The sequence below is a fragment of the Ranitomeya imitator genome, chromosome 7 (genome assembly GCF_032444005.1).
Source record: "Ranitomeya imitator isolate aRanImi1 chromosome 7, aRanImi1.pri, whole genome shotgun sequence".
Taxonomy (NCBI): domain Eukaryota; kingdom Metazoa; phylum Chordata; class Amphibia; order Anura; family Dendrobatidae; genus Ranitomeya; species Ranitomeya imitator.
The window spans coordinates 40,491,348-40,511,415 of NC_091288.1; the positions used below are offsets into that span (position 1 = coordinate 40,491,348).

Genomic DNA, 20,068 nt, shown 5'->3' on the forward strand with positions numbered 1-20,068 from the left:
CTGGCATAATAATTCTATGTCTAATGCCCAAATAGATGGCTTAGGAGGGGTCATCCTACTGACTGATGCTTTTCAAAATGTTTTTGCAGCATTACATTTCTTTTTTTTTGTATTAAAAAAAAAAAAAATTAGGTGTATTCACTCCATTCAGATCCAACAATTCCTCTTCGTCTCTGCCCCAAGTCTTTGTTGAAAGGTTATGGTGTGACATCAACACTATGGCATATGTGACCGCTGCAGCCAATCACTAGGCTCAGTGGTGTCCTGTTCTCTACTGAGTCATTGAGCTCAATGATTGGCTGCAGCAATCATATGCTCTGTGGTTATGACCCCAGCCTGTCAACAAAAATTGGCAGTAGTGGAGAGGCAGTAGTGAGTTATACTAATTTTGTTATTTTACAGTGGGGAAGCCATTGCAGGAAATAAAGTAACTTTCAGCTGATTGATTGAAATCTCTGCTCTTTCTATACTTGGTGGTCCTATTGCTAATTTTGTATGCACAGTCATAAAGAGGAGACTGTCAATCAGTAAGTAGGACCACCCTCTGGACTCCTATTCATAGAAAGAGCAGGAACATTATCCAGTAAGCTTCACGATAGACTGAATCTTGTCTTCTGCTCTATAACATCTATATATAATGATCCCTACATTATCAACTTCATTTTCCGTTCTAAGACCCTTTATAAACAGAAGGTTATATGATTATGGTGTTCAGCCTTGAGGCCCTTTAACCGAATAATCTATTAAACTGAATGATCATATTATAATATTATTATTTGTAAGTTGTAATAATAGTTGTAGTTTCTGTGTAGGACTTCTTGCTTCAGAGGAACCGCAGTCATGGAAAGGACAAAGAAGGAGAAAAAATTACCAGCAGCTCAATTCATTACGCAGCTTTCACTAAAATTTCGGTGTGATTTTGGTGTAAAGTAAAGCGGCTTGAAATGTCGAAATTGTTTTGTAAAAAATGTTGTGACTTTTGGCATTTCTACACTAGTCCCTTACTCAGCTCCAGCACCTTTGAGTGGAGTAAGGTGTGTTGAAGTTTGCAAAACAAATTTATAATTTATGTCACAAAGTGGCATAAATTACAAAAGACACGTACGCTAGCCACTGGCACATGGCAGGAAGCGCCAAATTCATTAACAAGGCACAGGCACATTTTACTCCAACACTCCCTTCATTAAAGGAGTTATCCAGGACTATTTTACTTTTTTACTACGGGCCTAAGAACTAACCTGTTGTGCCCAGTGCTGATCTCTGCCAGCATAGGGCAGTCACAGAAAGCTCCTCCCGGGGATTCAGCGGCTTCCGCTAAAGTCACATCGGCAGAGCACTGGCTTCTCTTCCGCTCTGCTCTATTGATGGGGCGTGACTGCCGATATCACGCTGATAGACAGCTGGCTGTGCCTAACTGTGTCATTCACCATGATGTTGGTAGAGCAGCCTGAAAGAAAAAGAGCTGCTCTGTTGACGTGGAACAGCTGAATCGCCGGCAGGAGCGGTCAGTGACCACGCTGAGCTGACGTGGAAAAGCTGAATCGCCGGCAGCTGAGCTGACGCTGAGTAGAATAAGCAAGCAGTTGCCTTTGTTAGTAACAACCTGAATGTTAGTTTTTAGGACCATAGTGAAAAAAATGTAATGGTCTTGGACAACCCCTATAAGAAACGGTATGCAGAACACAAGTCTTAATGAATTGGGGCCCAAGTTTTTTTTTGTAATTAGTTAGGCAAAAACCATCAGTCCATTTTAGTATTTGCTATTGGGCCTGATCTCTTTTATAGATTTCACTGCCAATTTCTCATATGTTGCATTGTTCATGTCACCATTAAAAGGCATGATTGAAGTGGTCTATCAGGTGCCCCCTTTTCACACAATTCTAAGGAGAGAAAAAAATGAGCAAAAAGTGAACTATTGTTTGCCAAATACAATAAATCTCAGATAAAGTGTCAGAAAAATATGAGCTGCCTCTTTGGGGCAAACACCAGTGACTGATCTCGTAGTGTTTACTATATATATATATATATATATATATATATATATATGTATATATATATATATATATATATATATATATATATATGTATATATATTCATTTATATGTCAGCAAGCGAAAGCAGTCACGGCAGTGCGTGGCACAGTCTGGCTTTGGCCCACGTGTGTCCGTGGGAGGCAGTGATCTGTCTGCTCCTGTGATTATGTTACTTAGGACAGGCCTGCCTTGTCTGATCCTTTGATTATGTCAGCGAGGACAAGGCTGGATGTGCCCGGGGTAATGTTATATTATGATGATGGTGCACTGCAAAGAGAGGCATAGAGCAAATGAACCCAGCATAATTGGGCGGTGATATGAGGAGCCCGTAAAACTATGCAAAAATGTCTTATCTTACACATCTTCTATTCATCCAATCACCTGACAGCATTCGACATGTTGCTTCCATTATCCCATATTAAGCTACAGTAAGTGGTATACCAGTATTCCTGTATTTATTTATGTAATATATTTATAGCATATACCGTACATATACTGTTTAGCAGTTTATTTTTGCTTTCGTCATTTATTTTCTGATTGCACAATGTCCCAATTACTTATGTAGATCTGTTTACTCCTCCTTTGCAGAATCCATCATATTTTATAAAAAAAATGCTATATTTTTTTAAGCAAAATAACAGACACCATAACGGACAGAATTATATATCAACGGGATTCATAAGGCTATGTGCACACGCTGAGTAAAATTTCGGCAACATTTCTGCAGATCTTGGAAGGAAAAACGCTGCTGAAAAAACACACGGTTGTGCAATGTTTTTGCTACGTTTTTTTCCCTGCGTTTTTGAGTGAAAGCAGTGGTGAAAAACGCACAAAGAATTGACACGCCGCAGATTATTTTCTACACTACAGTAAATCTGCAAGTCAAAAATGCTCAAAATGTGCATGACACGTCAGGTTTCTCATTCACTTTGCCGGCATCGGGTTATGTCACAAATCCACACGGAAGAAAAAAAACGAATCAAAAAACGCACCAAATCTGCAACGTGTGCACATGCCTGAATTAGAGTTTATTATGTGACAAATGCATCACAGCATTTTCTGCTTCTATGACCAACAGAGATATTATATTCCTAATGCAAATATAAACTCATCCTAAATATTAATGTAGTTATTATGTAGTGATTATGTAATGTAGTAATGTAATGTAATTTGTAATGTAAATGACATAAAGCACTGATCTTTGGAGTCACTTTGAGGAAAATTTCAAGAGATTGTATAAATAGCAATTCCCAAAATAGGGTGCTGTGATTGTAATTGATCCTGTCGTCATGACAGTATTCCGTACATGCATGGCTGTAGGAAAATTCACTTTCCATGCAGACCTATCAGTATACACATGCTGTTTTATGACTGTCTGTCTCTGCAATCCATTGATAGCAGCCTGTATTCTAGGGAAGACATACTCTTTAAAAATCCTTGCAGTTCTGCAGGGTTTTTATTAACCCTCCTGTAGCTAAAGGTAGTATTTCTGGTGTTAAATGGAACCTATCAAAAACTTTAACTCCTCCACACAAACCTTTCGATATGACCATATAGCCCTTTAAAAGATAAGCCAGTCAATTTCTTTATTACCCCAAAGTGCTTCAAAATCATGTCTTGAAGTTCAGCTTGTAAGTACATTGGTGCGTGATAACGCACTTACAGCTCCTTGGCCTCTGCTGTATTAGTGAACTAGTTACACCTCCCCCCCTCCCCGGATGATTTATTCATTTATAGGTCAGTAGCATGTGTTTGAGAGCAAATTACCTGTCAATCAGCCGGGGGAGGGTGTTTTTTGCATCGCCACGCCCCAATGCCTTTCCAGATCGAACTTCAAAATACGATTTCTCGCTCCTGATTGAGAACTTTGGGGTCATAAATTGATCAACTGGCTTTTCTTTTAAAGAGCTACACAGTGTTTTGGGCTTGTAAAGCTTTCTTACGTTGTTCCTTTAAGGGATAATCCCAAAAGAAAACAGGAAGGTGGATAAATATGATATTGGAGGTGTGGAGGTTGGGCTTCATGATCACTAAAACCGGGACATAGAGATAAGCATATCGATTCATAATAAATCAAATTTGTTATGGTCATGATCCAGTTTGGGGTTTGTTTTCTGCTATCCTCTCTCTGGACTGGTAATGCGGGGGTTAATCCCCTCTGCCTCGTTTTGGAACTGGCTGGGCATTTTAAGTCCTCTGCAGTCTGCTGGCCAGCGTCAGTGATAGTTCATGCTTCCAGGTTAGAGCAGATGACCTGTATACCCTGGAGATCCTTCTGCCCCTAACTTCCCATATTTGTATTAGACCCATTCCCTATCCCTGATTTAGTGTTCGTCTGGTGGTTTCCCTACAGTGTATGACTCGGCCTGATCTCTGAACCCCGCCTCTTGTTTTGTGTCTCTGATACTACGTTCCCCGACCGGCTTTGACTCTCTGGCTTGTACCCCGACTTCATCTTACATCTCACGTTTTGGATACTGCGCTCCCGTTTGGCTTTGACTTACTCTACTGAGGACCAACTGTATCTACAGATATCTCCGTCAGCACCATACATATTAGTCCTTACAACCTAAGCTGCATGCTATAGGTCACACTCCGTATGAAACTATATATACTCACAAAGCCAAATCAAATCAATGACACAAGGAATGTAAGAAAGATCAATAATTTTATTTATACGAAAAATCCATATAAAATCCTATCAATACATATAGGTACCTCAAAATAGAACTAGAAAGAGACAACAGGATTGGGCACAGAAACAGTCCTAATAAATCCAATAAACACTATATAGCACCCATAACAATAACTGCAGTTTGATCATATAATCATCAGTGATCCAAACATTATAAATCTCAAGTATGGCCGGAGCCAGGGTTGAGCGCATGCGCTGCTTGGATTGCTCTGGATCTCCTGGCTCCGGCCGCCGATGGTAGCGGGTGACTTCCGCCTGGCTATGGCTGGGTAGAACCCATGCGTTCCATTGACCGGAGGTGGGTGGTTCTTATATCGAGTAGTCTCAGCTACGGATGCGCCGTCAAATCCCTGTCAGCACACTTCTTCGTCACGGACACCCACATGGTTTCATTAATGGTGTTTGATCGTGATTGGCTATCGGGTATTTAAAAAGACCTCTCGCCTCCCCAGTAGACACGCCCCCGGAAGAAGAACAGGCGAAATGCAGGTCAGGGTGGGACGTTACGGCAGCTTGGGCACGCCACAGGTATTATACCTACTATATGTACTTTTTTATGGTCCCTAGTTATTTTCAGCTTTGCAGATGGTCATGATCAGCGCTCTTTTATGAGCCACTGACACAAAAGTTGCAATTTTGGCAGCTTTGGTCGTGTATTAACCATACTTGAGATTTATAATGTTTGTATCACTGATGATTATATGATCAATCTGCAGTTATTGTTATGGGTGCCATATAGCGTCTATTGGATTTATTAGGACTGTTTCTGTGCCCAATCCTGTTGCCTCTTTCTAGTTCTATTTTGAGGTACCTATATGTATTGATAGGATTTTATATGGATTTTTCGTATAAATAAAATTAATGATCTTTCTTACATTCCTTGTGCCATTGATTTGATTTGGCTTTGTGAGTATATATAGATATCTCCATCAGCTCTATTCTATTCTATTCTATTCAAATGGCAGCAAGGATAAGTTATCATCACTGCTCCATTAAAATGTCTGATGGGATGGCTATGGAACCTAGCGATCAGTGGAATTCCCAGCAATGTGATTTCCACCCATCATTATCACTTAGGCATCAGTGCGCGCAGTGGATTCGTCACTGCGACATGCGCATAGGTGGGGAATCAGGGTACACTACATACACTATAGTAACGCACAGCGCAGGCCCTATTTAACAGTATTTTTATCTCAATCTGAAAAAACGGGGTGACAGGTTCCCTTTAACACTGCCGTCTTGCAGCACTAGGATCCTTACCAGACATTTGTATGTTCTTCCCGTATTTTCAAGGGAATCCTCTGACTATACGGCACTCTGTATCTATACTGAGACGTATCGTGTGGCTACGGATAGTATACATGTGAGATAGGGAATGGGGGCAGTGAGTGATGGCTGTATGTATACATTTTTGCAAAATATGTTGGTGATATATAAGCAATTGGAATACATTAATAAAATTATCTTCTCGAACTGAAGAAAGTGTTATAACTTTTATAATACTTTTTACTGCTGCATGTATATTTAAATTGACATGGTTCAGAATCTGGCAAATTTATTGTAATATACAAATCATCACTATATATATATATAGCATGTATATATACATATAGTATATGCTTCAGCTTAATTTGTGCAGCAATTAGAAGTCACTGAATAGGAAGCTGAAGCATGTTAATGCCAGACAATGATTCTGTATGGAGGCACTAAAAGCTCATTTCTCCATGTAATTCAAGTATCTGATTGCCTAGCTGTGACATCCTGATTTATAATCTATGCTGCAAGTGGTCAGAAATTTCCCTTTGGCTAATGGTGGTACAGGGTGGTACAGGAATATGTGTACACCCAAATACCTTCTATGGAATAATGTATGGTGGAGATTGGTGGTGCAGGTCTGGGGTTGGTGGTGCAGGGTTCTTATCAAACCACCTTTACAACACAACAGCCTCCCTAGCAGAAAACACTTTCAAGGAATGTACAAATGCAGCCTGGAATCCCTGAGCTCTATCAGTGAGTCAAGCCGGACAAGATTAGAGGCTTTTTTAAGCCTGTCGATAAAAAAAAATATATAAATATATATACTGATAAGTGTTTCATTAAAGTGAACTTAACACTTTTAAAGAGATGAAAATATATATATATATATATATATATATATATATATATATATATATATATAATACTGGAATCAAAGAAATGTAATAGAAAAATGGAAAGGCACAATAAAATATATAAAGATGTTATGTAATATCTTATCAACAGATAAAAAAATAAAATTTACATTTATGTAAGGTAAAATACAACTGACAAATAGACAGATAATAGATAGATAGATAATAGATAGATATAAGATAGATAGATAGATAGATAATAGATAGATAGATAGATATAAGATAGATAATAGATACATAGATAGATAGATAGATAGATATATAGATAGATAATAGATAGATAATAGATAGATGGATAGATAGATAGATAGATAGATAGATAGATAGATAGATAGATAGATAATAGATAGATAGATAATAGATAGATAGATAGATAGATAGATAATAGATAGATAGATAGATAGATAGATAGATAGATAGATAGATAATAGATAGATAGATAGATAGATAGATAGATAATAGATAGATAGATGATAGATAGATAGATAATAGATAGATAGATAGATAGATAATAGTAGATAGATAGATAGATAGATAGATAGATAATAGTAGATAGATAGATAGATAGATAGATAGATAGATAGATAGATAATAGTAGATAGATAGATAGATAGATAGTAGACCGAGGGTCACACATTGAAATCTATGGCAGCTATGGTACAGATTTCCTCTATAATTTATGACAATTTCAGGTAAAAATTATAGTGAATCTGGCAGGAGGTGAGCCACCACAGGCCTTACCACTAAGCCCTACCAACTGTTTCTTTTTAACCCCTTCATGCCGCGGCCCTTTTTCGCTTTTGCGTTTTTCGTTTTTCGCTCCCCTCCTCCCAGAGCCATGACTTTTTTATTTTTCCGTCAATATGGCCATGTGAGGGCTTATTTTTGGCGGGACAAGTTGTACTTTTGAACGACACCATTGGTTTTACCATATCTTGTACTAGAAAATGGGAAAAAAATTCCAAGTGTGGTGAAATTGCAAAAAAAGTGCAATCCCACATTTGTTTTTTGTTTGGCTTTTTTGCTAGGTTCACTAAATGCTAAAACTGACCTGATATTATGATTCTCTAGGTCATTCCGAGTTCATGGAAACCTAACATGTCTAGGTTATTTTTTATCTAAGTGGTGAACAAAAATTCAAAACTTTGCTAAAAAAAATCCGCCATTTTCCGATACCCATAGCGTCTCCAATTTTCGTGATCTGGGGTCGGAAGAGGGCTTATTTTTTGCGTGCCGAGCTGATGTTTTTAATGATACCACTTTCGTGCAGATACGCTCTTTTGATCGCCCGTTATTGCATTTTAATGCAATGTCGTGGCGACCAAAAAAACGTAATTCTGGCGTTTCAAATTGTTTTAGCGCTACGCTGTTTAGCTATCAGGTTAATGCTTTTTTTATTGATAGATCGGGCGATTCTGAACGCGGCGATGCCAAATATGTGTAGGTTTGATTTTTTTTATTGTTTTATTTTGCATGGGGCAAAAGGGGGTGATTTAAACTTTTATATTTTTTTTTATTTTTTTCATATTTTTAAAAACATTTTTTTTACTTGTGCCATGCTTCAATAGCCTCCATGGGAGCCTAGAAGCTGGCACCACTCGATCGGCTCTGCTACATAGCAGCGATCATCAGATCGCTGCTATGTAGCTGAATTGCAGGTGTGCTATGAGCGCCGACCACAGGGGGGCGCTTACAGCAGGCCGGCATCAGTAACCATAGAGGTCTCTATGACCTCTATGGTTACCATCCTGACACATCGCCGACCCCGATCATGTGACGGGGTCGGCGATGTGCTCATTTCCGGCCGCGCGGCCGGAAGCGGTAGTTAAATGCCGCTGTCAGCGTTTGACAGCGGCATTTAACAGGTTAATAGCGGCAGGTGAATCGTGATTTCACCCGCCGCTATTGCACGCACATGTCAGCTGTACATAACAGCTGACATGTCGCGACTTTGATGTGGGCTCACCGCCGGAGTCCACATCAAAGGGGGAGACACGACATGCGCCGTACAAGTACGGGGTAAGTCGTGAAGGGGTTAAAGTGTCAAGGGGTTAAAGTGTCGAGGGCTGTGAAACAAAATGTCAGTCATTTATGTGCCTTTTTGGCATAAGCTGCAGATTCATAACTATCTGAAAGAAAAAGCATGTATAGCCCATAGCAACCAATCACAGTGCAGCTTTCATTTTTCCAGAGCAGTTTAACCCCTTCATGACCCAGCCTATTTTGACCTTAATGACCTGGCCGTTTTTTGCAATTCTGACCAGTGTCCCTTTATGAGGTAATAACTCAGGAACGCTTCAACGGATCCTAGCGGTTCTGAGATTGTTTTTTCGTGACATATTGGGCTTCATGTTAGTGGTAAATTTAGGTCAATAAATTCTGCGTTTATTTGTGATAAAAACGGAAATTTGGCGAAAATTTTGAACATTTCGCAATTTTCACATTTTGAATTTTTATTCTGTTAAACCAGAGAGATATGTGACACAAAATAGTTAATAAATAACATTTCCCACATGTTTACTTTACATCAGCACAATTTTGGAAACAAAATTTTTTTTTGTTAGGAAGTTATAAGGGTTAAAATTTGACCAGCGATTTCTCATTTTTACAACGAAATTTACAAAACCATTTTTTTTAGGAACCACCTCACATTTGAAGTCAGTTTGAGGGGTCTATATGGCTGAAAATACCCAAAAGTGACACCATTCTAAAAACTGCACCCCTCAAGGTACTCAAAACCACATTCCAGAAGTTTATTAACCCTTCAGGTGCTTCACAGCAGCAGAAGCAACATGGAAGGAAAAAATGAACATTTCACTTTTTAGTCACAAAAATTATATTTTAGCAACAATTTTTTTATTTTCCCAATGGTAAAAGGAGAAACTGAACCACGAAAGTTGTTGTCCAATTTGTCCTGAGTACGCTGATACCTCATATGTGGGGGTAAACCACTGTTTGGGCACACGGCAGGGCTTGGAAGGGAAGGAGCGCCATTTGACTTTTTGATTCAAAAATTGGCTCCACTCTTTAGCGGACACCATGTCACGTTTGGAGAGCCCCCGTGTGCCTAAAAATTGGAGCTCCCCCACAAGTGACCCCATTTTGGAAACTAGACGCCCCAAGGAACTTATCTAGATGCATAGTGAGCACTTTGAACCCCCAGGTGCTTCACAAATTGATCCGTAAAAATGAAAAAGTACTTTTTTTTCACAAAAAAATTCTTTTAACCTCAATTTTTTCATTTTCACATGGGCAACAGGATAAAATGGATCCTAAAATGTGTTGGGCAATTTCTCCTGAGTACACCAATACCTCACATGTGGGGGTAAACCACTGTTTGGGCACATGGTAAGGCTCAGAAGGGAAGGAGCGCCATTTGACTTTTTGAATGAAAAATTATTTCCATCGTTAGCAGACACCATGTCGCGTTTGGATAGCTCCTGTGTGCCTAAACATTGGCGCTCCCCCACAAGTGACCCCATATTGGAAACTAGACCCCCCAAGGAACTTATTTAGATGCCTAGTGAGCACTTTAAACCCTCAGGTGCTTCACAAATTGATCTGTAAAAATGAAAAAGTACTTTTTTTTCACAAAAAAATTCTTTTCGCCTCAATTTTTTCATTTTCACATGGGCAGTAGGATAAAATGGATCATAAAATTTGTTGGGCAATTTCTCCCGAGTACGCCGATACCTCATATGTGGGGGTAAACCACTGTTTGGGCACTCGGCAGGGCTCGGAAGGGAAGGCGCGCCATTTGACTTTTTGAATGGAAAATTAGCTCCAATTGTTAGCGGACACCATGTCACGTTTGGAGAGCCCCTGTGTGCCTAAACATTGGAGATCCCCCAGAAATGACCCCATTTTGGAAACTAGACCCCCAAAGGAACTAATCTAGATGTGTGGTGAGGACTTTGAACCCCCAAGTGTTTCACAGAAGTTTATAACGCAGAGCCATGAAAATAAAAAAAAAAAATTATTTTCTCAAAAATGATCTTTTAGCCTGCAATTTTTTATTTTCCCAAGGGTAACAGGAGAAATTTGACCCCAAAAGTTGTTGTCCAGTTTCTACTGAGTACGCTGATACCCCATATGTTGGGGTAAATCACTGTTTGGGCACATGCCGGGGCTCGGAAGTGAAGTAGTGACGTTTTGAAATGCAGACTTTGATGGAATGCTCTGTGGGCATCACGTTGCGTTTGCAGAGCCCCTGATGTGGCTTAACAGTAGAAACCCCCCACAAGTGACGCCATTTTGGAAACTAGACCCCCAAAGGAACTTATCTAGATGTGTGGTGAGCACTTTGAACCCCCGAGTGCTTCATAGAAGTTTATAATGCAGAGCCGTGAAAATAATAAATACGTTTTCTTTCCTCAAAAATAATAATTTAGCCCAGAATTTTTTATTTTCCCAAGGGTTACAGGAGAAATTGGACCCCAAAAGTTGTTGTCCAGTTTCTCCTGAGTACGCTGATACCCCATATGTGGGGGTAAACCACTGTTTGGGCACATGCCGAGGCTCGGAAGTGAAGTAGTGACGTTTTGAAATGCAGACTTTGATGGAATGCTCTGTGGGCGTCACGTTGCGTTTGCAGAGCCCCTGATGTGGCTTAACAGTAGGAACCCCCCACAAGTGACCCCATTTTGGAAACTAGACCCCGAAAGGAACTTATCTAGATGTGTGGTGAGCACTTTGAACCCCCAAGTGCTTCATAGAAGTTTATAATGCAGAGCCGTGAAAATAATAAATACGTTTTCTGTCCTCAAAAATAATTATTTAGCCCAGAATTTTTTAATTTTCCCAAGGGTAACAGGAGAAATTTGACCCCAATATTTGTTGTCCAGTTTCTCCTGAGTACGGTGATACCCCATATGTGGGGGTAAACTACTGTTTGGGCACATGCCGCGGCTCGGAATTGAAGTAGTGACGTTTTGAAATGCAGACTTTGATGGAATGCTCTGCGGGCGTCACGTTGCGTTTGCAGAGCCCCTGATGTGCCTAAACAGTAGAAACCCCCCACAAATGACCCCATTTTGGAAACTAGACCCCGAAAGGAACTTATCTAGATGTGTGGTGAGCACTTTGAACCCCCAAGTGCTTCATAGAAGTTTATAATGCAGAGCCGTGAAAATAATAAATACGTTTTCTTTCCTCAAAAATAATAATTTAGGCCAGAATTTTTTATTTTCCCAAGGGTTACAGGAGAAATTGTACCCCAAAAGTTGTTGTCCAGTTTCTCCTGAGTACGCTGATACCCCATGTGTGGGGGTAAACCACTGTTTGGGCACGCGTCGGGGCTCAGAAGGGAAGTAGTGACTTTTGAAATGCAGACTTTGATGGAATGGTCTGCGGGCGTCACATTGCGTTTGCAGAGCCCCTGGTGTGCCTAAACAGTAGAAACCCCCCACAAGTGACCCCATTTTAGAAACTAGACCCCCCAAGGAACTTATCTAGATATGTGGTGAGCACTTTGAACCCCCAAGTGCTTCACAGACGTTTACAACGCAGAGCCGTGAAAATAAAAAATCATTTTTCTTTCCTCAAAAATTATGTTTTAGCAAGCATTTTTTTAGATACACAAGGGTAACAGGAGAAATTGGACCCCAGTAATTGTTGCGCAGTTTATCCTGAGTATGCTGGTACCCCATATGTGGGGGTAAACCACTGTTTGGGCGCACGTCAGGGCTCGGAAGTGAGGGAGCACCATTTGACTTTTTGAATACGAGATTGGCTGGAATCAATGGTGCCATGTTGCGTTTGGAGACCCCTGATGTGCCTAAACAGTGGTAACCCCTCAATTCTAACTCCAACACTAACCCCAACACACCCCTAACCCTAATCCCAACTGTAGCCATAACCCTAATCACAACCCTAACCACAACCCTAATTCCAACCCTAACCCTAAGGCTATGTGCCAACGTTGCGGATTCGTGTGAGATATTTCCGCACCATTTTTGAAAAATCCGCGGGTAAAAGGCACTGCGTTTTACCTGCGGATTTTCCACGGATTTCCAGTGTTTTTTGTGCGGATTTCACCTGCGGATTCCTATTGAGGAACAGGTGTAAAACGCTGCGGAATCCGCACAAAGAATTGACATGCTGCGGAAAATACAACGCAGCGTTTCCGCGCGGTATTTTCCGCACCATGGGCACAGCGGATTTGATTTTTCATATGTTTACATGGTACTGTAAACGTGATGGAAAACTGCTACGAATCCGCAGCGGCCAATCCGCAGCCAAATCCGCACCGTGTGCACATAGCCTAATTCTAAAGGTATGTGCACAAGCTGCAGAAAACGCTGCAGTTTCCCATGAGTTTACAGTTAATAATAATAATAATAATAATTTTATTTATATAGCGCCAACATATTCCGCAGCGCTTTACAAATTAACAAAGTTCAATGTAAACCTACGGGAAACAAAAATCGCTGTACACATGCTGCAGAAAAACTGCACGGAAACGCAGCGGTTTACATTCCGCAGCATGTCACTTCTTTGTGCGGATTCCGCAGCGGTTTTACAACTGCTCCAATAGAAAATCGCATTTGTAAAACCGCAGTGAAATGCGCAGAAAAAAACGCGGTAAATCCGCCATAAATCCGCAGCGGTTTAGCAAATCCGCAGCGGAAAAATCCGCAGAGGACCAGAATACGTGTGCACATACCGAAACCCTAACCCTAGCCCTAACCCTAACCCTACCCCTAACCCTACCCCTAGCCCTAACCCTAGCCCTAACCCTACCCCTAACCCTAACCCTACCCCTAACCCTACCCCTAACCCTAGCCCTAACTCTAGCCCTAACCCTAACCCTACCCCTAACCCTACCCCTAACCCTAACCCTAGCCCTAACCCTACCCCTAACCCTACCCCTAACCCTAACCCTATTCTAACATTAGTGGAAAAAAAAAATTTCTTTATTTTTTTATTGTTCCTACCTATGGGGGTGACAAAGGGGGGGGGGTCATTTATTCTTTTTTTTATTTTGATCACTGAGATATAATCTATCTCAGTGATCAAAATGCACTTTGGAACGAATCTGTCAGCCGGCAGATTCGGCGGGCGCACTGCGCATGCGCCCGCCATTTTGGAAGATGGCGGCGCCCAGGGAGAAGACGGATGGGACCCCGGCAGGATCGGTAAGTATGATGGGGTGGGGGGACCACGGGGGGGGGATCGGAGCACGGGGGGGAATCGGAGCGCGGCAGGCGTGGAACGGAGCACGGGGGGTGTGGAACGGAGCACGGGGGGGCTGGAATGGAGCACGGGGGGGCTGGAACGGAGCACAGGGGGGTGGATCGGAATGCAGGGGGGGTGATTGGAGCACGGGGGGGTGATTGGAGCACGGGGGGAGCGGACAAGAGCACGGGGGGAGCGGAGCACTGGACGGAGGGGAGCCGGAGCAGTGTACCGGCCAGATCGGGGGGCTGGGGGGGGCGATCGGTGGGGTGGGGTGGGGGCACATTAGTATTTCCAGCCATGGCCGATGATATTGCAGCATCGGCCATGGCTGGATTGTAATATTTCACCAGTTATAATAGGTGAAATATTACAAATCGCTCTGATTGGCAGTTTCACTTTCAACAGCCAATCAGAGAGATCGTAGCCACGAGGGGGTGAAGCCACCCCCCCTGGGCTAAACTACCACTCCCCATGTCCCTGCAGATCGGGTGAAATGGGAGTTAACCCTTTCACCCGGCCTGCAGGGACGCGATCTTTCCATGACGCCACATAGGCGTCATGGGTCGGATTGGCACCGACTTTCATGACGCCTACGTGGCATCATGGGTCGGGAAGGGGTTAACAAATGAAAAGTGATCTCTGAGTAAAGTGGGCTGTGAGAGAGTCAGAGAGTCCGGCAGATGGTGAAAGACTCTAAGGCTCTGTGCACACGTTGCGGATTTTGCTGCGGATCTGCAGCAACTTTCCATGCGTTTGCAGTACAATGTAAACCTATGGAAACCGCAATCCGCAGTGCTCATGCTGCGGAAAATACCGCGCAGAAACGCTGCGGGTTACATTCTGCAGCATGTGAATTCTTTGTGCGGATTTCGCTGCGGTTTACACCTGATCCACAATAGGAATCCGCAGGTGTAAAACCGCAGGTGAAATCCGCACAAAATCCGCATAAAAAACACGGTAAATCCGCTGTAAATCTGCAGGTAAAACGCAGTGCCTTTTACCTGCGGATTTCTAACAATCCGCTGTGGAAAAATCAGCAGAGCTCCATTCTACGTGTGCACATACCCTTATAATGAGCCATATTGGTAAATCAGTAAAATCCAATTGAATATGACAGAATTATGGCAAATTGGCCTGATATGTGACATTTCTTAGGTAGGTTCACATTTGTACAGTGCTTTCTGCTGGACGTAGATGCCGTAATTACAAAAGACAACTGTATTCAGCAGTATATAGCAGGGTACCCATAGACTAAAACTGGCAAGACATAGCCAAAAAAGTGTTATTTTTCATTATGTTTTGTCCGGTTTATATTGTTTTGTGCTTTTTTATGTACAAAAATCGTAGTTCACCGCATTTTATTGGTCCCTCCCAAATAAAGAAGCATATCAAAAACCTATATGTTTTATACTCCATCATTCTCAATGGGAGATGTATTGAAACATATAGCGGTACATTTCAATACATCTAAAGCATATATGTTTTTCTGTCTGTACCAGTGAAAATCATTTCAAAAGATGATAAAAAAAATAAGTGTGTCTTTGTCCATCACCGGTCTGCAGACATATAAACGTGAACCTAGCCTTATTTGCAAATTTACGGATACCCTTACCACATGAACAGTCCCTCAACTATACCTATCTGAGTAAATGTGTATGCTTTTGCCGGTATATGTGCACATACAGGTCCTTCTCAAAAAATTAGCATATAGTGTTAAATTTCATTATTTACCATAATGTAATGATTACAATTAAACTTTCATATATTATAGATTCATTATCCACCAACTGAAATTTGTCAGGTCTTTTATTGTTTTAATACTGATGATTTTGGCATACAACTCCTGATAACCCAAAAAACCTGTCTCAATAAATTAGCATATCAAGAAAAGGTTCTCTAAACGACCTATTACCCTAATCTTCTGAATCAACTAATTAACTCTAAACACATGCAAAAGATACCTGAGGCTTTTATAAACTCCCTGCCTGGTTCATTACTCAAAACCCCCATCATGGGTAAGACTAGCGACCTGACAGATGTCAAGAAGGCCATCATTGACACCCTCAAGCAAGAGGGTAAGACCCAGAAAGAAATTTCTCAACAAATAGGCTGTTCCCAGAGTGCTGTATCAAGGCACCTCAATGGTAAGTCTGTTGGAAGGAAACAATGTGGCAGAAAACGCTGTACAACGAGAAGAGGAGACCGGACCCTGAGGAAGATTGTGGAGAAGGACCGATTCCAGACCTTGGGGAACCTGAGGAAGCAGTGGACTGAGTCTGGTGTGGAAACATCCAGAGCCACCGTGCACAGGCGTGTGCAGGAAATGGGCTACAGGTGCCGCATTCCCCAGGTAAAGCCACTTTTGAACCATAAACAGCGGCAGAGGCGCCTGACCTGGGCTACAGAGAAGCAGCACTGGACTGTTGCTAAGTGGTCCCAAACACTTTTTTCTGATGAAAGCAAATTTTGCATGTCATTCGGAAATCAAGGTGCCAGAGTCTGGAGGAAGACTGGGGAGAAGGAAATGCCAAAATGCCTGAAGTCCAGTGTCAAGTACCCACAGTCAGTGATGGTGTGGGGTGCCATGTCAGCTGCTGGTGTTGGTCCACTGTGTTTCATCAAGGGCAGGGTCAATGCAGCTAGCTATCAGGAGATTTTGGAGCACTTCATGCTTCCATCGGCTGAAATGCTTTATGGAGATGAAGATTTCATTTTTCAGCACGACCTGGCACCTGCTCACAGTGCCAAAACCACTGGTAAATGGTTTACTGACCATGGTATTACTGTGCTCAATTGGCCTGCCAACTCTCCTGACCTGAACCCCATAGAGAATCTGTGGGATATTGTGAAGAGAAAGTTGAGAGACGCAAGACCCAACACTCTGGATGAGCTTAAGGCCGCTATTGAAGCATCCTGGGCCTCCATAACATCTCAGCAGTGTCACAGGCTGATTGCCTCCATGCCACGCCGCATTGAAGCAGTCATTTCTGCCAAAGGATTCCCGACCAAGTATTGAGTGCATAACTGAACATTATTATTTGTTGGTTTTTTTGTTTGTTATTAAAAAACACTTTTATTTGATTGGATGGGTGAAATATGCTAATTTATTGAGACAGGTTTTTTGGGTTATCAGGAGTTGTATGCCAAAATCATCAGTATTAAAACAATAAAAGACCTGACAAATTTCAGTTGGTGGAAAATGAATCTATAATATATGAAAGTTTAATTGTAATCATTACATTATGGTAAATAATGAAATTTAACACTATATGCTAATTTTTTGAGAAGGACCTGTATAACATTTGGGTACTACAGCGCCTTGCGAAAGTATTCGCCCCCCTGGAACTTTTCAACCTTTTCTCACATATCATGCTTCAAAAATAAAAATACCAAATGTACATTTTTCGTGAAGAATCAACAGCAAGTGGAACACAATTGTGAAGTTGAACGAAATTTATTGGTAATTTAAATTTTTTTGGGAAATTTAAAAACTGAAAAGTGGGGCGTGCAATATTATTCGGCCCCTTTACTTTCAATCCAACAAACTCACTCCAGAAGTTCATTGTGGATCTCTGAATGATCCAATGTTGTCCTAAATGCCTAATGATGATAAATATAATCCACCTGTGTGTAATCAAGTCTCCGTATAAATGCACCTGCTCTGTGATGGTCTCAGGGTTCTGTTTGAAGCACAGAGAGCATCATGAAGACCAAGGAACACAACAGGCAGGTCCGTGATACTGTTGTGGAGACGTTTAAAGCCGGATTTGGATACAAAATGATTTAAAAAACTTTAAACATCCCAAGGAGCACTGTGCAAGCGATCATATTGAAATGGAAGGAGTATCATACCACTGCAAATCTACCAAGACCCGGCCGTCCCTCTACACTTTCATCTCAAACAAGGAGAAGACTGATCAGAGATGCAGCCAAGAGGCCCGTGATCACTCTGGATGAACTGCAGAGATCTACAGCTGAGGTGGGACAGTCTGTCCATAGGACAACAATCAGTCGTACACTGCACAAATCTGGCCTTTATGGAAGAGAGGCAAGAAAAAAGCCATTTCTCAAAGATACCCATAAAAAGTGTTGTTTAAAGTTTGCAACAAGCCACCTGGGAGACACACCAAACATGTGGAAGAAGGTGCACTGGTCAGATGAAACCGTCTCAATGTGCTGTCAGATATGGTGTGTATCACACTCATTTGTAGGCCGCAGGCCTCCACTGTCTCCATCTTCTGGAGCTGCCACACATAACTTTGGGGACTTACAGAAGTTCACTATGCAGTACCAGACACAACACTCCTTATTTCTTGTTTCCTTAACATAGCACATTTTCAGCATTATTATCCATTCCTCCTGGACCATCCCTACATTTACTGGTTCTGTCAGCCCCAGGGATTTCCTGTCCAGTTCCACTGTACACAGGGGATCCATTACATTTCCTTCACACGGTTCCATGTCCATCTTCCTCTGTATGCCAGAGGATATGGCACTTTTTGTAATTCCTGTATCAAGCCTTGAGCTCCTGACATTGCAGAAATGTCCGGAAGAGATTCCAGTAAGGATTCCCACTGCCCCAAACGCTAGATTCGTGCTTTCCTTTTCAATCCGTGCTAATTGTTTATGTAAAAATCATACAATGTGATTTTCTGGTTTTCATTTTTAGATTCTGTCTCTCACAGTTGAAGTGCACCTACGATAAAAATTACTGACCCCTCTATTCTTTGTAGTTGGGAAAAATCGGCAGTGTGTCAAATACTTATTTTCCCCACTGTGTATGGCCGTATTACTTGGCTTTCTATATCTGGTTGTGTTATACAAGTTTGGCACATGTGCGTTGGTGGTATTACTTAGAATAAGTGTCTGGGAAGCCGATCGGTAGAAGAATCGCATGACTCTGGTCCAGCAGCCACGAACTACCGGTACAGAATGTAGACCAAGGTCCTGCAAAACTTTTGGCTCAACTCTAGATATTGGCAATGCCCCTGACCTACATGCTTAGGCTACGTTCTCACTATGAACTGTTGGTGAGTTTATGATGTTTCAGATTTTCAGCACTATTTCTGCACGCATTAAGTAATATAGGTTACTTGCGTTTTTTCGAAAATACACAGGGGAAAAAATTCACCAAAAACTCATCATGTGAGCATAGCTTTAGTTGACTTCTTATTTTTGCCTCAACCTTTAAAAATGTAGGTACACAAAACTGACCCAGCTATTAAATGTCTACCCGAGTGACCATTAGCCTAGACGCCAAGTGACGGTAATATTTAGTTAGGCTGAAAATCATTGAAGAGAAAACTGCTTCACACTCAAGATTAACAAATGAATGAACTAATGAAAGTAAATATCTGGGGGAAGGGTGAGTTGTTCTAGCAGACTAACAAGTACAAATCAGCCAGGTTTATATTCTCTCGATTCAACACAGAACTGGAAGTGGAACTTGCTCCTGGAAACGCAGTGAAACAAAGTCAGTGTCTTAAGGAAAAGTGTCTGACAAGAAATCTGATAAAAATCAAGCATTGGAAAAGTCTTAAAACATGTTTCTTACAGTATAACAAGTGTTGTCTAAAGGTACCGTCACACATAACGATATCGTTAACGATATCGTTGCTTTTTGTGACGTAGCAACGATATCGTTAAGGAAATCGTTATGTGTGACAGCGACCAACGATCAGGCCCCTGCTGGGAGATCGTTGGTCGCTGAGGAAAGTCCAGAACTTTATTTCGTCTCTGGACTCCCTGGAGACATCGCTGGATCGGCGTGTGTGACACCGATCCAGCGATGTCTTCACTGGTAACCAGGGTAAACATCGGGTTACTAAGCGCAGGGCCGCGCTTAGTAACCCGATGTTTACCCTGGTTACCAGCTTAAAAGTAAAAAAAAAACAAACACTACATACTTACCTACCGCGGTCTGTCCCCGGCGCTCTGCTTCTCTGCACTCCTCCTGCATCCTGTGTCAGCGCCGGCCAGCCGGAAAGCA

The 20,068-nt window shown here is 41.7% G+C and overlaps 1 protein-coding gene across 1 annotated transcript in view; it reads right to left on the reverse strand.

Moving 5' to 3' along the window:
• Window positions 1-20,068, reverse strand: part of LRP2 (LDL receptor related protein 2) — a 240,036-nt gene that overhangs the window by 179,990 nt on the left and 39,978 nt on the right. The window lies entirely within an intron of this gene.